The sequence below is a fragment of the Echiichthys vipera genome (genome assembly GCF_963691815.1).
Source record: "Echiichthys vipera genome assembly, chromosome: 1".
Classification (NCBI taxonomy): Eukaryota; Metazoa; Chordata; class Actinopteri; order Perciformes; family Trachinidae; genus Echiichthys; species Echiichthys vipera.
Genome location: NC_139826.1, coordinates 3,805,607 through 3,826,603, shown reverse-complemented (window position 1 = coordinate 3,826,603; position 20,997 = coordinate 3,805,607).

Genomic DNA, 20,997 nt, shown 5'->3' with positions numbered 1-20,997 from the left:
AACCGTTAACTGTTGATTAGAAGCTCTGTTGGTGACGGGATGTTGTTATTTTGTGATTCATGTGTGACTGTAATGATTTTGACTGAAATTAATAAAGGCTTCTAAAAAGTGAAAAAGTGGTTCACCCAGGGCGAGGCTAAGCCATTTTACTCCGGTTGTGCTGACCCCCGCGAATTCCCCAAATGTGGGAATCTCGACTGCATAATTTATGGTAGTGGGGGACTGCGTTCGCGCTCTCCCCTGATTGTTAAATGGAATGAAAAAACAAATTACTGTCTGTCTCCATTGGACTTTCTTGTGCCATGCGGCGGGAAATTTTTCACTCTATATCAGGGGTAGCCAACCCTGTTCTTGGAGAGCTACAGAACTGCATGGTTTAGGTTTCTCCCTGCTCCAACACACCTGATTCTAATGGTCTGCTCGTTATCAAGCAGGTGAAGTTTGACCAAATGAATTGCGTCTTCTCCTCTCCCAGCTGGTTCTGTCTTTGTGGAAAAATTAGTTTAAAACATTCTTCCATCGCTAGCATGCGTGCGTTTTAGGCTTTCGTGTGGCTGCGGGCCTGTGTTTGAAGAAACAGCTGATCAAGGGGAGCTACTGCTTGAATGAGTCGCTCGTCTCTGACTCTTCCAGCTCATACCTGGTAGGGGAGATACCATGATCAAGAAGGTGGTTCACCCAGGGTGGTGAATATTACCTCAAAGCTCTTCTTTCCAAGGAAGGCAAAAAGATAGTCAAGCTGGTTGGTAGAGATGCCGAGTTCTTTCTGCAGGATTTGTCTGCTGAACTGCAGCCGGTCCATTTGTAGATCTTCCAAAAGATCATAGCGTACTGCATTCCTGCAACTGGCGTGACTAGGTGCGGATGCAATTTTGGTCCTCCCATCGGTCTGGGGGTGTTTGGCATAAAAACCCTAACAATTACTTTATTGTGCCCCATACACCGCACGACAACAATAGAGTGGGTGAACCACCTTCTTGATCATGGTATCTCCCCTGCCAGGTAAGTATCTAGGTAATATTCACCACCACGCAACACTATGAAAGTTATCTTGAGACGTTTGAGAAGAAGAAGTAGTCAGCGCCAACCTTCAGGAGGATCACCATATCACCCTTGGCAGACATAGACCTCAAAACTGTACATGTCACGATCTTTTCAGAAAGAGTCAGAAACCAAGATGTTTAGACATGGATGGCACGATACTCTGAGATAATCAATGCCATTGAAGTGATGGACATCGATGGAATCAAGACAGGCACCAGGCGATTCCAAGTTCGACTCATAAGGAGACAGGGGGTCCTACAGCATCTTCCAAACACCATACAGCTGGGAGTGTCTGTCTTCTACCCGGGTCAGCCCAAAGAATGCCGGAAATGTAGCAGCCTAGACCACCTGGCTGCTGCATGTACCATGGATGTCTGCAGGAATTGCAAAGGTTTGGACCACACTACAGCACTATGTCCAACAACAGTGAAATGCAGCCTCTGCTCCCCAGCCAACCATCGCTTTAAGGACTGCCCTCAAGCATACTCCAACCGGGTGAAACTGTCTACACTTAGATCAACGGTATCTCTAAGCCAGGAGGACATGAGTGAAATACCAGATGATGATGACCAGGCACCCATTCCACATGCAAACCAGGTGCACCAGCCACCAAGCACTGCTCCCCAACAACAAAGTGAACAGCCAGCATTTGACCTTGAAGAGGACATGCAAGATGGGGCACAGGTCGTGGACTGGAGTGCCGAACCATCCGAGGATGACGATGACATGTCCAACTCCTCTTCCTCCACAACAGCCCCCCTCGCCTTGCACCAAGCAGAACACCTCTCAAGCTCAAGGATATAATTGACACCGATGACACTATAGGAGGTAGGGAACTGTCTGGAGAACCTGCTGGCTAGCATCCCCCTTTAAGAGTCAGCGGCCGATCTTCCCTTCCAGTAGTTAGAGGGTTCAACACCTCAACTGCCAAGCATCACCATCCACCCAACACCAGGCTAATCTGCCTCCTCATCAGTGAACAGCCAACCTGTGATGTCAACATCTGCAGCCAATCTGGCAACAGCATCAAATCTCACCCCCCAGATTTCCACAGAGCAGACTGAAGAAGCCCCCCATCGACACAAGCCTCTTTGGTCCTTCCCATCGCCACCTTCTTGATACCAGACTCGGTAGGCTCTCCTACAAGGAAACGCCAAAATGAGTCTACAATATCAGGTGAATATTCTCCCCTGAACCCTTCTGTGATTCCTCGTACCAACTGGCCCGTTTCCTCCCCTACCTAAAACCCCCTTTTAGAGCAAGATGTGTGCCTTCTCTTCAAATACACAGATCAAAGACATGTCGAGTAATGTAGGAAAAGCTGAAAAACCAAGGAAAAAGAAGATGTCACATATTTTGTCACTGATCTAATCATCTTGATCCCCCTGAACTGAATCCCATGGCTCCTCTTTCAATAGCATCCCTCAATACTAGAGGACACAATGACCCAGTAAAGGGTTTGTCAGACTTCACTTTTCTACATTCAGAAGGGAATAATATATTTTTACTTCAAGAATGTACTCAGAGAATTACAGTCCCTTTTGTTGTGCAGCAAAGAGGTAGTTCCGGGCGGTGATTTCAACTGCTTGGTTAACAAAAAGGATAAACAAACCACCTCCACAGTAAGGCTTGATTCCAGTTCTGAAATCCTACAAAACATCATTAAAGATTTTCGATTGAGGGATGCTTACTGCTCAAAAAAATCTGTGTTTACCTGAGTACACCTGGTCCAATGGCAGAACCCATTCCAGAATAGACTTTCTGCTGACATTAAAGGGGCTGCAGGTTGTCGACGCAGGAACTACTCCAGTCTTCTTCTCTGACCACCATAAAATTGAATGCTCGGTCAGGCTTAAAGACATCATACAAAAAGGTAGAGGCTCATGGAAGCTGAATACATCGCTACTGCAAGATGAAAAGGTGGTCAGTGAGTTTAGGGTCAAACTCAACCATTGGCTCTCCCTGAAGCCCTTCTTCAACTTAGCGGGAGAATGGTGGGAAGAAATGAAGATTAGAGCAAAACGCTTCTTTATAGATTGGGGTAAAAAGACAGCAAAAAAGAGACGTCTGAAGCTACAGAAACACAAGGCAAAACTACAGCCATTTTATATGATGTCTTATTCTGGTTTTGATGTGGCAGAGGATATAGTTAAATTAAAGAGAGAGATGTCTCGCATCTCCACAGAGGCCAGTCGGGGACTGCTGGTACGTAGCCGAGTCCACCACACTAAGAACAATGAAAAATGTTCTAGATATTTTTTGGGGAAACTAACTAAGCAAAAACATTTTATAGAGGGACTAAAGTATAAAGACGGACAAGAAAAAACAGAATTACATGATATACTCAGCTGTGCCCACGCCTTCTACTCTGACCTCTACAAAAGTGAAGATTTAGATAAGTCCGCTTTAGAAAACCTTCTGTCTAAAGTAAATAAACACGTCTATGAATCTAAAGGTAAACTTGATGATAAAATATATCTGCATGAACTCAAAAAAGCAGTAGAAAGTATGCAAAATAACAAGGCCCCTGGGGCTGATGGTTTGCCAAAAGAAATTTATACTACCTTCTGGGCAGAGTTAAAGGAGCCTCTCTTAGAGATGTACAATGAGAGCCTCCAATTGGGGTCACTGCCACCATCCTTAAAGGAAGGCACCATCTCCCTACTCTTTAAAAAAGGTGAGAAAAAAGATCTTAAAAACTGGCGCCCCCTTAAACTCCTTGGGGTTGACCGTAAGATTATTGCCAAAGCTATATTTCTTCGAATACAAGAGGTGATAGAGAGGTTGGTTGGGGTGGAGCAGACCTCTGTGGTCCCTGGTCGCTCCATGTGTGACAATCTTACTTCAATAAGAGACTCATACTTATATGCCATAGATCGCAATGTACCCCTCTGCATGTAGAGCGATCCCCATCTCCCCCTGGTCCACATGTCGAAGTGTCCTTGGACAAGACACTGAACCCCGAATTGCTCCCTGTGCTGCGCATGGGTGTGTAAATGTGGTGTGAATGGTTAGATCAGATTAGATGGTATGTAGATGTCCACTGAATGTCTGTGTGAATGGGTGAATGTGACAGACACTGTGAAGCGCCTTGAGTAGTCAGATGACTAGAAAGGCGCTATATAAGTACAAGTCCATTTACCATTCCTCCTCTGACATACATTACTTGCTGTGTGCCAAAAGGTTATTAATGTCCCTATATATATATATATATATAATATTGTGTGCCACTGTGTGCATATTAATACTGTATATAATAACTATAATATTTATTACTTTGGGGCAATTCTTTGGTCTCTGTAAATCATGAATAAGTCATAGAGTGTGGTCTTGACCTACTCAATATGTAAAGTGCTAAATTTTGTTATGATTTGGCACTATAAATAAAATTGAATTGAAATTATAATCATGAGTATAATAACATATGTGTATTTCAGTCGATACAACTGAAGATGGAAACCCAGGTGCTTCGCATCGTAACCCCCAGCGCCCCAGCAAACCGACAACAGGCTATACTGATGGCAACCAAAGAGGCCCGTTGCTATCGGGACAAAAAGATGGTCTTCCCCAAACCTCCACAGGAGCTGCTCCACCAGGCCACCGCCCTGCAGAGAAACTTCTGAGAGCAGAGGGCATCCCCACACCATCGCGTCAGCTGTGCCTGGGAAAACTGGTTGTGCCATTTGGCCAGTATGAAAATGCACCGTTCAACTGGCTTGTGGCAAACAATGTGGGCTACATGAAGTAGTAAGCATATTATAATAATATGTAATAATAATTACCTGTTTGCACAAAACTATGTCTACTACCAAGTGTGATGCTTCCTCATGGTCAGATGATGACGATGCTGGACTTATAGTTGCAAGCCAGACCCTGGAAGGTAAGTGAGTTCATTGAAATCAAACTGATTAAAAATAATCATGAAAACAAAACTACTTTGTTTGGATATTTCTCAGACATGCTGATGTCCCAAGAGAGCCCCAAGCAGCCTGTGGTCGCGCCCCCCCAGCAGCCCGTGGTCATCCCTCCCCAGCAGCCCGAGGTCGTCCCTCCCCAGTAGCCCGTGGTCGTCCGTCCCAAGCAGCCCGTGGTTGTCTCTCCCCAGCAGCCCGTGGTCGTCCCTCCTCAGCAGCCTGTGGTCGTCTGTCTAAAGCAGCCCGTGATCGTCCCTCCCCAGCAGCCCGTGGTCGTCCCTCCCCAGCAGCCAGAGGTCACTATCCAGCCCACAGGAACAACACTGACTGACTCCCCTTAAAGTGATATTCTCAAGAAAACAATGTAAATAAGAATAGTGTTTGACATGTTTTTTTAAAAAAATGTTTTATGTTTTAAGAATACTTTGACCACAATAATAACCAAATGTTGAATGTATTATGCGTGTTGCAGGTGGAGCTAGAGGGTTGGGTCCGTTCATTGGAAAACCCCAACGGAATCCCACCAGCTGACATTACCTGGCTGAAGGAGGACACAGAAAGAGGACTTTTCACCCCTGTCCAGCTCTATAAGGAGGCGGCGGGTGATAAGACTGGACTGCATGTGGTTTTACCCGCCAGAACCTCCTGGCTTTGTCAGAGGTAGTGGTCTGCCTTCACCTCAGCTCTTCTTTTGCCAGCGTGTCATTGTGTTGCGGAGTGTGGAGGTACTCCCTGAAGTGTCCTCGAGGTGATGAAGTCTGGTTACCACACACGGGTATTACTCTCTTCACTTGTGTTATTACATAACAGTTGAATATTTTTTTCTCTCTATGTAAACATCTCATCTCATATCTTATCTCATCTCAACCGCTTATCCGGGGTCGGGTCGCAGGGGCAGCAGCTTTAGCAGGGGACCCCAAACATCCCTTTACCGGGCCACATTAACCAGCTCTAACTGGGGGATCCCGAGGCGTTCCCAGGCCAGTGTGGAGGCGTTCCCAGGCCAGTGTGGAGAATCTCTCCGGCTGGTCCTGGGTCTTCCCCGAGGCCTCCTCCCGGCTGGACGTGCCTGGAACACCTCCCTAGGGAGACGCCCAGGGGGCATCCATACTAGATGCCCGAACCACCACACCAAAAAACATATAAAGTCATATTCTTCTATTGGCCTTTATTTAATTAGATTTTTTTTCCACAGATGTGTACTTCAGGTACATCATACCTGTGATGTGTCCGGCTGGTACACAGTGATTACTGAGGTGCTGTGCTGTGGACCATGCACAAAGGCAGCCAGGAGCAAAGAAGGTGGAACAGTGGGTCGGTGGCTTGCGTGGGACCACGCTATTTTATCCCAAGTTAGCGAGGCTCATCAAGCTATGTTCCTTCCATCCTCACCAGCAAGTGAGTTCTCCAACATTTAAATGCTGCCATCTACATTCAGCCTGTTGCTGGAAATGTTGGTGTTGTTTATTAAGATTCTCATTAGCTATCGTGTTGTAAAAATAGCTACTACTCTTCCTGGGGTGTCCTGGCATCTTATTTGTCTTGTTATTAAAGCTTTCAGCAACACATTGCAGTACTTAAGTTAGCTGCCAGGCTTTTAACACATCACTCTAGATTTAGCTTCTTCACACTGATTCCCAGAATGTTTTAGAATTGATTTGCTTTAACATCTCTTCCCCACTTAAAGGCGCGGTGTGGATAGGAATTCAGTGCGCCTTTTGAGGGACCAAACTGAAGGGAACACTATGGTAAAGGTGTGGCGGCAGATACAGGAGAATCACATTGGGGAGTACCTTCAACGCAAGGACCAATCCTCATCTCCGTAGCAGAACCTGGGGGGATCGTCTCTGCATTCGGACACACAGTCCAGGCTTCACCTCCTCAGAGAGAGATTCCCTCTGCGCAGCTCTTGCGCCATGCCTTCCTGCTGGCAGAGGCCAACAATGTGCAGGATTACCGCAGCCACATCCTCTCCACTGGCATTGTGCTGAAAATGTATTCCACCAAGAAAGTATGTCAATCCAAAACAATGCCATACTGTAGTGATGCAGAACATGTTTCATTTTTTTTTGTTTTTAATCAGTTTTAAATTTATCACAACTTAAGTGTTTTCCCAATGTTGTCAAATGTTTAAGAAAAAACACATATCAATATAATCTAACACAATATGCACACTCACCTTTTTAGGTGGTGAAGAAGCTATCTGGGGAGGGTCAAGGCTCAGCCGAGTGGTTCACAAGCATCGGAAATTAATACTCCCAGATAGTTTAATTTGTGCTTACCTGTGAGGAGTCCACTGAGAAGCTAGAACCAATGTGCCGTTGAGTCACGGAAGGGTTCCAGCTGGCCAATCAACCTGTTCCAAATATCTTAAATGTGGACCATGGGTGTTGCCGTGCACAGGGCCCAACCACAGTGGAGTCTATGTTCCGGCCTTGGGTGGACGCTGGAATGGTTGTGCGTCTCGACATCTTCCACTGGATCCACAGATTTGATGCAGCCATTCGCACAGTCTCACTCCAAGTATGCTGTGTTCAAGTCTGCTCTTGCTGGGGCAGTACTGGCTTACAACTGTACAGACCTGGAGCTGCTCATCAAGGCTGTCAGAGCCAAGGACCTTTCCAGGTCCTTGGCTCTGACAGCCTTGATGAGCAGCTCCAGGTGATGTCTGATGTCTGTTTCAGATCAGGATATTGTACATCTTTACATTTCCAGGGACCACCTTAAACACCACGTGCGAAGGGTCACACTCGGTGCTCAGGAAACCTTTCGGCTCATACACATTTACACACTGTATGTATGTGTATTTACAGAGGCCATTGGTGAGATGTGGGCAGGCCAGCAGCGACACCTTGAGTGCCTCCAGGATCCACCAGACATGAACATGTATAGGGTGGCACACATCACAAAACTCAACAAATTGGACGTGCCCTTCTACAAATGTCTGCATGGAACCAACAGCCTGGAAGAATTCCACAAAAGTCTTCCACAAATGATTCCAAGTAAGCATGTGTAATCTGCATACTTGACACTGTATCAACACTTAACACTTTTAGTGAACAGGTATCTCTTTCTTTTTTTATTTGGTTGTTGGCTGTAACTGTAGTGGTTAATGACCCATGTCCTCTTGTGTGTGTCTCTGTGCCCTCTACTGTGCAGCAAGTTTCCCCTCGAGGGACAATAAAGCTCAGATACTACTGATATAAATTAAACATAAGACCCCGTCATTGTGCTAATACCTTTGTTTTTTGATGTTTGACAAAAACTTTCTGGGAAAAATTCTGAATAGGTGCTTTATAGTTGTTGGAGTTTCCTCTGGGGTGGTAAAATCTCTGCCCCTCAAGGGAGGTATTGTTTTTCTATGTCATTAAAGCTCTACTCTAATCTATTCTACTCTACTCAGGTCCCCACTGTGCAGCACGTCCAATTCAGGTTTACCTGATCGATGGCATTGCACGGTGGAACTCAGGCAGGAGTTCGGATGCTGTGTTTGGTGGCAAAGGACGGCACCGCAGGACCTACAAAGCGCCGCTGATTGACCGCCTTAACTCTCGCTGTCTGACCGCCTTAACTCCCGCTGTCAGCGTCTGTTCGGAGAGACTGTGGAGAAGAATTTCCGGGCCCCTGCCAATGTCCATTCCAACAAGCTGCTAGGATTGGAGTACCTGTTCAGCCAGAGCACTGGTAAATCTAGACCCTTTTCTCTTCAGGACACTGTCAATGATGGACCTGATCCTGAGGAGGAGGTGGTCCAGCCACGCGGTGATGCGCTGGATGCTGCCCTGCCACACAGCACACTCACCAGCGATGAAACATCCACTGTTCACCCTCCAGCCTATGTGAGTAGTTGTGCGTCTGTTATAATAAAATACAACTCACTGGTTACTGGACAATGTACACAATTTAACTTACTTTATTTTTTAACAGGAGGATGCCTGGAGTCCAAACCCCCTTCCTGGTTTTCAAAAGTTGGAAAGGTTCTGTTCTGTGCTGGGGGAGATTGGCCTGACAGAAGGCAAGCTGTCACTTACAACTGAGCAGAGGAACAAGGTCTTGGAAGCCTGGAATGCAGTGGAGGATCATGACAAGCAGCCACAACAGTTTAATCAGCTGTGCAGAACACACTGGGGCAACACCCTCTACTGCCGTACAAAACGAGATAACCTTGTTGATGCTGCTCTCATACAAAAACTGAAGATGGCAAAGCGCTACGCTCCAGCGCAGACTAACATCAGTGCTCGGCTTAACAGGCTCATGTACACCCTGATTAAGCTGTTGTGGTTGCACTCACCTCACACCCACAGCAGTCCGGAGAAGAGCAGCATATTGAAGGCGTATGAAAGAACGCAGCATCAGATTTTGATTGAGGATCCAGTCCTCAGCAAAGCAGGCATTCCTTTGCCCAAAATTAATATCAAGTCTGTGTGTGACTTTATCCGTCGCCAAGAGCGCCTGCTCATCCTGCATTCCACTAAACAGCCTTCAACCATCACAAAGACAACCTCCATCTCCTCTGTGCCTCTACCTCCAACACCACACCAGCCAGCAGTTCTCCCTCAACCAAGCGACTGCCTGATGTAATATGCACCTACACCCAGCACAGCAGGGACAAAGATCTTAAAAGGAAGGAGGGACACAATTATGCCGCACTCCCAGCCTCAACAACCACCACTACCACCACCCATCCTGCTACCATCGCAAGTCAGAAAAACCCCTACCACCTCTACCATCACCCGCCCCGTGCTGTCCCACTCTGCATCCGTAACCACCGGCCCCTCTACACAGTCCATGCCTGCCCCGTTCACACGGCTCATCATGCCAGCACCATCTGCGCCGCCCATGCCAGCCCCCTCCACACGTCCTATAATGCCAGCCCCCTTCACGAGTCCTTGGATGCCGGCCTCCTCCACGCGTCCTATAATGCCAGCCCCCTTCACTCAGCCTGTAATGCCTGCCACTCAGGCAACTGCTGAGATTGCAGGCCCCTCCACAGAGCCCATTATGCCTGCTGACCCACCAATATCTGTCCCTTCAACTCAGCCTATGATGCCTGTTTCTCCGACCTGGGCGAGAGCAACACAGTACAAGCGTAGACTGAAGGAACACCCCACAGGAGTAGGAACCAAACTGTCTCGGGTGCATAATATCCTTGTCTGTACACTCATAAAAAATATAATTTCTGCCCTGTAAAGAGGATGTCCTCATCAAAAGGTCTGGAAAATACAGTGTACGTCAGCTATGAACACTTCACCTCCGTTGTTGGGTAGGTTGGGAAAATGAGCTGTAAATGCTGTGCATTTGTGAATATGGTACATTTGCTTTGTACATATTGCAAATAATCTTTTTGCATGTTCCATTCTTTAGAGTGATCGTTGATACCGTTTTTCATGGCCAAATCTGTAGTGCTCTTTCTGGAAGTAGATGTACTTTCTGTTAATAATTGCATCTCATTGAACAAACATTATTTAATATTTATTTGTAAATATTTGTCATTTTCATTACATGATGTAAATAGTTATTCTTAATCCTGTTCAATAGTACTCTGTCTACCCTGTAGTGCTCTGTTGTTGTTGTTTTTTTAAATATTCCTCATTTCATGCACTTTATTCAATAAAGTGGCCAATGCTACAACAATGCGTTGTGGAATATCAGTGAATGCAATAGTTGCATGTAAGGACATTTGCCTACAGCACAACAATATATTTGTGGGCTTTTGCACATATGTAATAGAAAAGAAAATTGAATCCGTCTCATAAACTACTTTTAATCATCTTCCAGGATGTCATGAAGGAATTTATGATGGTGACAAATGTCTATAAATAAAATTTAGAGAAGACAAAGCATTCTCACAAAAGTAGACTTAAATTAGATGTATTTAATTAGAAAAAGCATTCATAAATCAAAAAAAACATTTACTTATTCAAATTCACATCCTTAAAATGGTGTTATAGATACATTATTCAATGGTTTCAACTCTACTTAATTTTCTTGGTTTTCCCCTTTAATCATAGACAAAAATCATATCATATTAAAAAATCTATATCACAGCTGAGTCCCCCTTTAATAGGGGGACACCATGCATCGCAAACAAAGGATAGAAAACACTGTGATAAACAATGACATTTGTGCTCACAGTAGATAAATGGTACATGATATACAAACACATTAAATAAGAAGAGAAACTGGTAGTGGAGAATGGCTTTCACACTGGATTCACCTCAGCAGGGGACTACGAGCATCTGGGCACAATGTTTTTATATACTAGGTAACTGTACCTTTATTTTTTGTGTACATAGTGTTAATTTACATGACACTGCCCCCCTTTTGGACAAAGTGCAAAAATAGCCCCACAATATAAAGAGACAACCTACCAAAGCTGGAAAAATAAACACCCGTAGAAGAAGAAACATGTGCACCCCTCAGAGACGCTACAAGCCCAGGCGTATCACAACAACCATCCTGCCGGCTCCCACAAGAGATGACAAACCGTGTTTAGAAAACGCAGTTATGACGACTGAGGAGAATGACAGCCAACTCCACCACCCGGGGCTCCGGACCATCCTCCTGCTTCACCTCCAGCATACCGTGCTCCTCCCCAGTGTACTCTGGAGCTGATCCCTGAAGAGGTTTGCACCGGTCATCCTAAGGGTCTGATGGACTCCCTCATTGAATGTGACTGCGATTGTGATGATTTGCCAACTCAGGCTGCTGAACAAGGTGACCAGGACCATCCAGACGGTTTGTTAACCGATACTTTCTTTAAAGGTGTAAAATTAGCCGTGCTCCACCTGCTGAGCAAAACTCTGGCCCAATACGAAGATAAGATGTGCGAGGAGTGTCGCCTTGATCATCCCAGCCAGAGACAGCACCAATGTGTGAATGTAGTTCAGGAAGGCTGAAAACCTTTTCTGGTTGATGAAAAGGCTCTACACCCCCAAGCTTATTCCAGCCATTCAACACTTCCTATCCCTGCAAAACATCAAGGCGGATCAAGTGAGGATCAGAAATACGGGAGAGACTCTTTTACACAAGCTAAAATCAACAAGCTTTATCTATAACGCATTCGATGAGATGCTGGATCAAGAGGACAGAGACAGCATGACCAAAATAGAACAACTTGACAAACTATGTGGCTTGTGGTTGGAGCATTAAACGGCATGAAAATGTGGAATTTCTGTAGAAAAATTGTGACTCAGATCATGAACCACATCAATAACCACATCGTCATCTCTCAGTTGATAGAGCTTTTGAGAATGGCTATTGAACACAGTACCTCAGGATCAAGACTGGGTTTTTTAAGGAGAGGTTTAATTACAGCTACTTTAAAAGACTGTGGTCCATTACCTGCTGATAAAGACATGTTAATCATATCTAATACAGGAGTGCTAACTAAAGGTAACACTTCTTTAAGTAACCTAGTTGGAATAGAGTCTAGGAGACAAGTAGAAGGTCTTGATGCTGAAATAGTAGAGGTTAATTTGTTACAAACCGACCAACTACAAACCGACACTGGAAAAAATACATTTTTAACAAGCGCTTTGAGGCTCTGATGAAAAAACAGGGCATAATACAGTTTTCCTCAGCCAGCAATCTCAAAGCCTCTGTGATTGAGCGATTTAATCGCACTTTAAAAATCAGAATGTGGAGATATTTTTACAGCTAACATCACCATGCGATACCTCGACGTCTTACAAGACTTGATGAAAAGCTATAATCAGAGTTATCACAGTAGCATAAAAATGGCGAATAAAAATGGCGCCTATGGATGTAACCGAAGGGAACGTTTACCAAGTGTTTGAAAACCGGTACGGTAAATCTCTCGCCCCACAGAGGACTGAATTAAAGAAAAATTTTAAGGAGGGAGACCTCGTCAGGATATCAAAGTTGAGAGGTGTGTTTGATAAAAAGTATGAACAAAGTGTTTACAGTTTCTGAGGGCATCCCTCTCGAACTTCCTCCATTTTATGAGGCAGAGTTTCAAAAAGTAAAATAGGATAAAGACATTGTCTACCACATCGAGGCCCGGGGACCTCAACAGTTGGGTCAAGGCCTCTGAAATGATAAATGTATAAGAATCGCCGTGCGTTTGCCTAGACTATCATTCCATCATGTACGGGACAAAGGAGAAGGGGTTTTACATTACAATACCCTCTAACGCCAGCCTTGACGTTTTCAAAGATAACAAGAGTTCCAGTTTCCGCGTGGATTTAGCACAACATATCGATTTAGAAGGACAGTGGGAGGTTGCCTTGACGGAGATTTAATACCCATACAGACGGTACACCATACATGAGGATGACGCCTATTTTTACTGGAGACAAGCAGCAAAAGAGAGTGTGATACATCGTCAAAGGATTACAGATGGATTTTACAGCGGTATAAAAGACTTCAGGCTAATGATGGATAGTTATTATAGAGAAATTAATTCTGATATTTATCTAGTTTATAACATCATTCAGAAAAGATTTGATTTCCAGGCGGGAGGTCAGACACAAATACTCTACGCGGGACATGATGGGTCTAAAGTCGGGAGAATGGTTCAAGTTTGATCAAAAGTTGGCTCCCTACCCCGCTGATATGAAGGCTGGGTTTTATCATCTGTACTGTTACAGCGATGTAGTACAACCACAAATAGTCGGTGACGCTTACGCCCCGCTCTTGAGAACGATCAATGTTAAGTGCACGTTCGGGGAAGTCATCACACAGCATTTCAACCCGGCTTATTATTTACCGGTAGCCAAGCAACACATTGAAAACATTAAGATTTAGATAAAAACAGATCAAAACAAAAAGGGAATTGTATTGTGTAGCTTCACTTTAGACCAAAAGTTTGAAAGCCGGGATATGTATATATATTAACCGTCTGATTTTCCACATCATTCAGTATCATCTAGCACTGTAATAGTGACTCACCGCTGACGGGTGCGACGGGCATCAGATACGAATAATGGTAGATACGTTATGCAACGGTCAAAATGGCACGAGTAGACTTGCGAGAGGATCCTCACAGATTTGTACATTATTATGAGAGTCAGGTGGGAGGAAATTTACCAGGATTTTATGGAGCTCCCATCATGTATGGTCGTGGTATAGGCTCTATATTTTCAAAATTGTTTCGTTTTATAACCCCCATGGTGAAGAACGGTTTTGCGATAGCTAAACCTTATCTCAAATCAGCCGCTAGCAACATTGCTTCGGACGTGTTTAGCCGTGTGTGAAAATTTGTCAGCGGCAACCAAAAACAAGAGAGGTCGAGGGGGATTATGGTCTTGGCGCGTAGACAAAGGAGACAACCTCCGCGAGAATGCCTCTCAACAACCTTTAAAAAACGCTTTGCTGGTAAAAAGAAGAAATCAGCTGAAGAAGTAGGCAGGCCAAGAGGAAGTCTCCCCAGAGCTCTGACATATTTTAATTCTGATTTAAAAAAAAAATCATGGCTCTGTTATACCAGAAATCTCCAGAGTGCACCCTCTCTGAGTTGGATATATTTACAGCACCTATGACAGCTTTCAGTTGAAAAATGAAAAAAACAGCGGTCCTATAGAGTGAAGAATTAATAATCAATGAGTGAAGTATCATTATCATGTGTTAGCGTGTGTATTAGTAATGATTAATGAGAGTGTGATAATAAGACGCAATAAGTATAATCATTTAAGAGTGTGATAGTATGTGCCTCTGCTATTATTTAACCAAGCCCTTCTGCAAAACACAGCACACGAACATTGGCAGTCAGTCAAGATCACCAGATATGAAATAGCCAGCTTGCACAAACGCACCTAACAACTAGTTGAGATTAGAGTAGTGTCTTTCCCAAAACAACACCATATAAGGAGTCAAGGTACAGGGAGGATGAGAGTGTGTGCTTTTTCACAGATAAAGAAGAATGTCCTGCGGAACAGATGATACCCCGACGCACAGGGGTGGAAGATGGAGGGAGCAACGACTGCTTTTGAAATACACATATGCATGCACAAGCAGACACATAAACCACGCCTTTGTAACAAGCATAAATGCTGGAGTAGTTATAATAGATATCAGAACTTCTTGCCTCTGATCATGGGTACTGTGTTGCACACAGATACTCTAGATAGAGAATAGAACATTTCTCCAGACGTCTGTATCATCCGATGTCCATCTGCTAATAAATGCTTGCTGGCGCACTAAACTACCAACGACTCTGCTGACTCCAGAAAGCCTCCTGTAGAATTTGAATTACGCAATATATACTCTGTGAGGTCCTTCTGATTTGACTAAAGTATTGTGTGTAAAATTCCTACAAGAGTTTTTTATCTCCGGAGAGTGGGAAAGATATCTGGATCTGAACGATAATTTTGTCACGACGCGGTGAGGTCTGTCCTGTCTTTGGGTTTTTGTCTTGTGAATTTCCTGTTTTATTTTTAAAAGAAACTCTCCTCTCGTTCCAGGTCACTTGCCCTTCCTCTTGTGTCACCGGTATGACGTCATTCCCTGATCCTTGATTGTTTCCACCTGTGGCCCCCTCCCTTCATGTGTATATAGTCCCTGTCTTCCCCTGTCTTGTTGCTAGCATATTTCGTCCGTTACGTTGAATGTTTCCAGCACTTTGTCACAGCCTTGTACACGTCATAGAGATCTTAGTATCCTCGCTCAGGTGTTTGTATTCCCTGTTTTCTCATCGTAAGTTTAACCCTTTTTGAATGCCCCCCCCCCCTTGTTTTTCCTCCTGGTCGGAGCGACTTTGCTTTTGTTTCTTATTTGTTCACTTTGATTACTGTTATTCCTCCTGGTCGGAGCGACTTTGTTTTTGCGTTTTAATTGTTAAGTTTGTAGTGTGTTTTTCCTCCTGGAAGGAGCGACTTTGTTTTGTACTTTGTTTATTAACTTAAATAATAGTTTTTTCCTCCTGTACGGAGCAACTTTTTGTTTGTGGTTTTTTGGCTCTGTGCCTCACGTTTTGGCTTTAAGAATAAATTTCAGTTTTGATCTGCAAACCTCCCCATCTGAGTCCTCATTCCCTCTTCGGGTCTGACAAATTTGCTGCATCTCCATGTGAAAATCACCAACGCGAACGGTACAGACTTGGCTGTTGATGCAGCGATGGGTCTTATCAATTACCCACTGAATACAATTTTTGACCAATGCAACGTTATTTTGGGGGATAGATTGATCTCACAATTGAGCGCCACACACCCCTACCGTGATGATTGAGACCCCAGTCATTTTCAGGAGATGTACTCGCCAGTCAGTTCTCAGCCGGTCTTTTTTACAAAGATACCCCCGGGGCCAAGGACTCGAGAGTGACCTTCAACGGTCCCAATAGAGGTTTAACACGAGGGCCAGATTCACAGCTAATTCACGAGAACTACACTGTTTGGTCGCCTCCATGGGGATGTATTTTTTTGCGAGAGACTTTTGCTGAACTCTGTTGACCTGAGAATTAAACTAACCCGTGCCAGCAACGCTTTCTGTCTAATGGGAGCTTGTTTCGTCTGAAAATACTGGGGGCACCTCTATTTGCCAAAAGAGTGTCTGTGTCCCCAGCCGTGCAATTGGGTCACGCAGCAGCCTTAATGAAAGGTAACGCACTCTACCCCATCTCACGTGTCAATGTGAAGACATACTCTTTCCCTGAAAACTCTAGAACAGGGCTGCCCAATTCCAGTCCTGAAGGGCCACTGTCCTGTATGTTTTAGGTTTCTCCCTGCGTTTACACGGCTGATTCTAATTATGTGCTTTTCATCAAGCAGCTAAAGCTTGTCACTGGTTTGAAAATCGTTAGAACCAGGTGTGTTAGAGCAAAGAGAAACCTAAAACATGCAGGACAGTGGTCCTCCAGGACCGGGTTGGGCAGCCCTGCTCTAGAATATGCAGCCAGGAGAATCTTTTTTGGGGGGCTATGCCTAAATATATAGTTCTGGGTATCTTGCACCAAGAAGCTTTCACCGGGAGAAGAGGCCTGTTACCCTAAAGGATATATGTATATATGCTGATTGTTATAGTGGTTAAAGAGTAGTGGTTAAAAGTATCATATTAGGTGTTATACATTTATACTGTGTTCATTGTAATTTTCATGTATTATGCAGACAGTAGGTGCTTGTTTCTCAGCCTTAAAGCCACTGTGGGAGTGTGTGCAGAGGAGAGGTAAAAAGGGGAGTTTTTGTAGCGGTCAGTGGATAGGGCAACTATGGGCGAGGGAGCACTGAGGCCTTCAAGGACACTGTCAGTGGGTGTGTGATATATGCTTTTACCTATAAAGGAGAAGTGTACTCTGTATCAGCAGATCTCACCAGGCTTGCAGCATCGACAGATGTGATTCTCTGTGGTGACTCTCCAAAGATCTTTGTATTAAAAAATATTTTAAGCTTGTTTGTATGTGTCCAAACTGATCACTTCTCATCAACAGACCTGGGGAGGCTTGTTCACTGCCTCAACACCCTTCAATTCTATTCACAACAATGTAGAATATCTAGCTCTCTGTCAAGATGGTAAACAGATTCCCGCTAATGCTTTTCAACCTCAGTTTAACAATTGACAGTCCGTTAGAGAATTTTACATGTTACTGGCATCTTAAGAATTTACCCGAGTATTGGCCGAGAGGAATTTAACAGCTGATACTCTCTGTTTGTGTTTAATCTCAACCAAACTGATGACAACGATGCCTTATCTCCCATCTCCAGCTGTAATTTAAGACTATAGATGAGATTCAAAACACCCTTACCAAAAACCACTACCCTTATCGTTTATGCCTGTTTTGATTAAATTCTGGAGATTGACTCAAAAAGACAGGTGCTTTTGGATTATTTCTCAGGAGATTGACTCAAAAAGACAGGTGGTGGTGGATTATTTATTAATTTGAAAAAAACAAAACAAAAGATTGATAGTATTTTGAATCGTTTGCTGGGAGATGTATTTTGCGGCGTGTGGGCCTGTGACCTATTACCCTCGCTGAATCCCTCCTTCAGGACACCGGCCTACTTTACAGTCAATACACACCCGGCTTACATGCCTGGGGAATACTGGTTAGCTTCAACCCTAGAAAAGGGAGGCGAAGCCACCTTTTTTGACTCGTATGGATTTTATCCAGACTTTGATCACTACCCCTCAAGCATTTTACAGTTTTTGGAAAACTGACCTCAAAACATCAAATACCACAACTGTCAACTGCAAGACCCCCTGTCAACCGTCTGTGGACAACACTGCATCTATTATCTCTGTCATCGAGCCTGCGGATTATCTTCCCTTTAAGTACTGTCTTTGTACAGCGACGATGTGATACAAAATGATCATATGGTGTACGACTTTGTGAGAAAACACCGTCTCAAAAATAAAATCAACGTTGTGACAAAACAGAGGAACTGCTCTCTACAGAGGTTTAAAGACTGTTGCGGATAAATGTCATCTTACATGAAACTTTTATAGTTTGAACCGAAACTTAATTGTAATTCATTGCTGATTGAAAAAAGACTGTAATAATAAAATAATAAATCAGTCAAGTGAGACCCCTTCACAACATGACCCTTATGAACAAATTCCCCCTTTGCATTCCAGCCTTTATCACTCTCGGATATATTTTTTTAAGATGTATTCGGTGTTGTGATATCACAGAGCGAAGCTCTTCAAAACTTCAGCGATCACATGGTCAGCATCATCCGACGCTTTAGATGCTACCCGAGCGCTTTGTTGATTTGAGAGTTCGGACTCCCTCCCTTCGGATTCCCTCGGAAGAGTTAGGGTTACACATCCGCTGCTCTCCCTGACCCTGCTTCATCAAAGTTATGTATATATATATATATATATATATATATATATATTGTAGGAATTTTACACAATACTTTTCAGAATTTCACACCAATCAAAAGGACCTAACAGAGTTAAATATTGCGTAATTCAAATTCTACAGGAGGCTTTCTGGAGTCAGCAGAGTCGTTGGTAGTTTAGTGCGCCAGCAGGCATTTATTAGCAGAAGGACATCGGATGATACAGACGTCTGGAGAAATGTTCTATTCTCTATCTAGAGTAACTGTGAGCACACAGTACCCGTGATCAGAGGCAAGAAGTTCTGATATCTATTCTAACTACTCCAGCATATAAACTTGTTACAAAGGCGTGGTTATGTGTGCGCTTGTGCGTGCATGTGTGTATTTTTGAAACAGCCGTCAGGACACCTCCATCTCGACTCCCAGGCGTAGGGGTTCCCTCTGTGTCCACAGGAGTCTTCTTCTTTATCTGTGAAGGAAACAAAACACGGACAGCAATTCTCCTAACTCTTACGCTATCTGCCAGATGCCTGTTCGAGCGCTGACTAGTTCTTTGTCTTTGTGACCTTGACTTGTTCCTGTGCAGAGAAAGCAGATACAGATTTGAATCAAAAGTTTATGTGCTATGCTGGGAACAGAAAAGTTTGAGCTTGAACTAATCACTATCACACTTTAAATGATCATACCTAATAATCACACTTATCACATTCCTATTAATCATTACTAATACACACGCTAACATATGATTATTAATTGAATCATTGATTATCACACTCTTATTAATCATTACTAATACACACGCTAACACATGATTATTAATTGAATCATTACTAATACACACACTAACACAAGATTTTTAATTCTTCAATATGTGTGTGTGTATACGGTGGCTCTGAGTAGTTATGAGGATCCCCAAAATCTTTGCGAATGAAGGGAGGATGCCCTAGGGGGAACTTTTGCATACTCATAACATATAGGTACAATGAGCAAACGTCAACACAATGCACATTTTCATCAGACCCAGCCTTATGTCTCAGCTTTAAAGCGCTCGTTCTGCCTCCATAAAGTGCCCGTCGTGGTGTGAGAGGTTCTGGGAAGTTGAAATGCTGGAGAAATTTACTCAACGATTTTCATTTCATTCCACGTGTTCTCTCACCACAACAACGCAGAGGTTGTGTTCAGACTGTAACATATGCACTCTCTCCTCACTTTTTGCATGCAGTTCCCCAAATATCAAACCCCTAAACAGACAAGTCTTTGTAGGATTAAAACAATCAGGACAACCGTGATAAAAACATTTGTGAAACTCCCAGGCATATTTTACACCATTAATCTCTGTGTAACCGTCTACAAAATAGCGACCAATCTGTTTTCCCCCCATGTTGAGAGCATGCTGAATAAGATTTTTTCCTTGTGCATAACCCACTCTAAGCATCTGATGGATTTGTTTGAGAATCTTTTACACCGCTGGCGTAGTTGTCAGGGCATGGTATGGCAAGGGTTTCAGGTTGCAAGTAATTGGTGAGAAACACCTTCATGCAGGCTGAGGCTATGGTAATAGTGCTGAAAGGGTCCACACCTGGTTCACTGAGATACTGTTCCCTTAATTTAACACATCCTGTGGTGAGAATTTCAACGTCGTTCTTACAATAATGCAAAGCTTCCTTCCTAAAGTCAATGACATACTGACTGGCTTTACTGTACCAGCTGTAAAACTCCTGCGCCTGCGTCGTCATGCGGTCTACCCTCTAATCAGATGGTGGGGGAGGGTAGGATCCTACATACGTGAGGTACTTTTCTGAGCTGAATCTGTGCGGAATATGCCCCTTGGACTGATCACTGAAACCCAAAGCCTTGGGCATGGCATTAAGACTCACGGGTAGGAAAGAAAGGGAATCTATGAACTTGAGTTGATAATCGGGTTCCTCAAAACTGATGACCGATTTTACAACCTGTCATGAGAATGTTCAATGGCGATGCTTTCTCTTTCAATATACCTTTTAAAACTAGATAGCTGTCAAATCCACGAGTGTTTTGCGCAATAAAAACATTTCCCCTGGTACAGCTTCCTTCTGAAATACAGGAGAAAGCGTTTAACACAGTCCAGACCATAAAACACCTTCTCTTCACCTTTCAATGTTTTTGCATACAGTTAGAAAGGGGATGTGTTTGTTGTTCTCGTTGACATATGTTTCAAAGTCATAAAAAAACAAACCAAGGTGTTTGGTCTTACTGACGGGGTTGAATTTAACATAGGTGACTGTCTGTTTCAGAATGGTAATGTTTTACCGCAGATTCTGCAT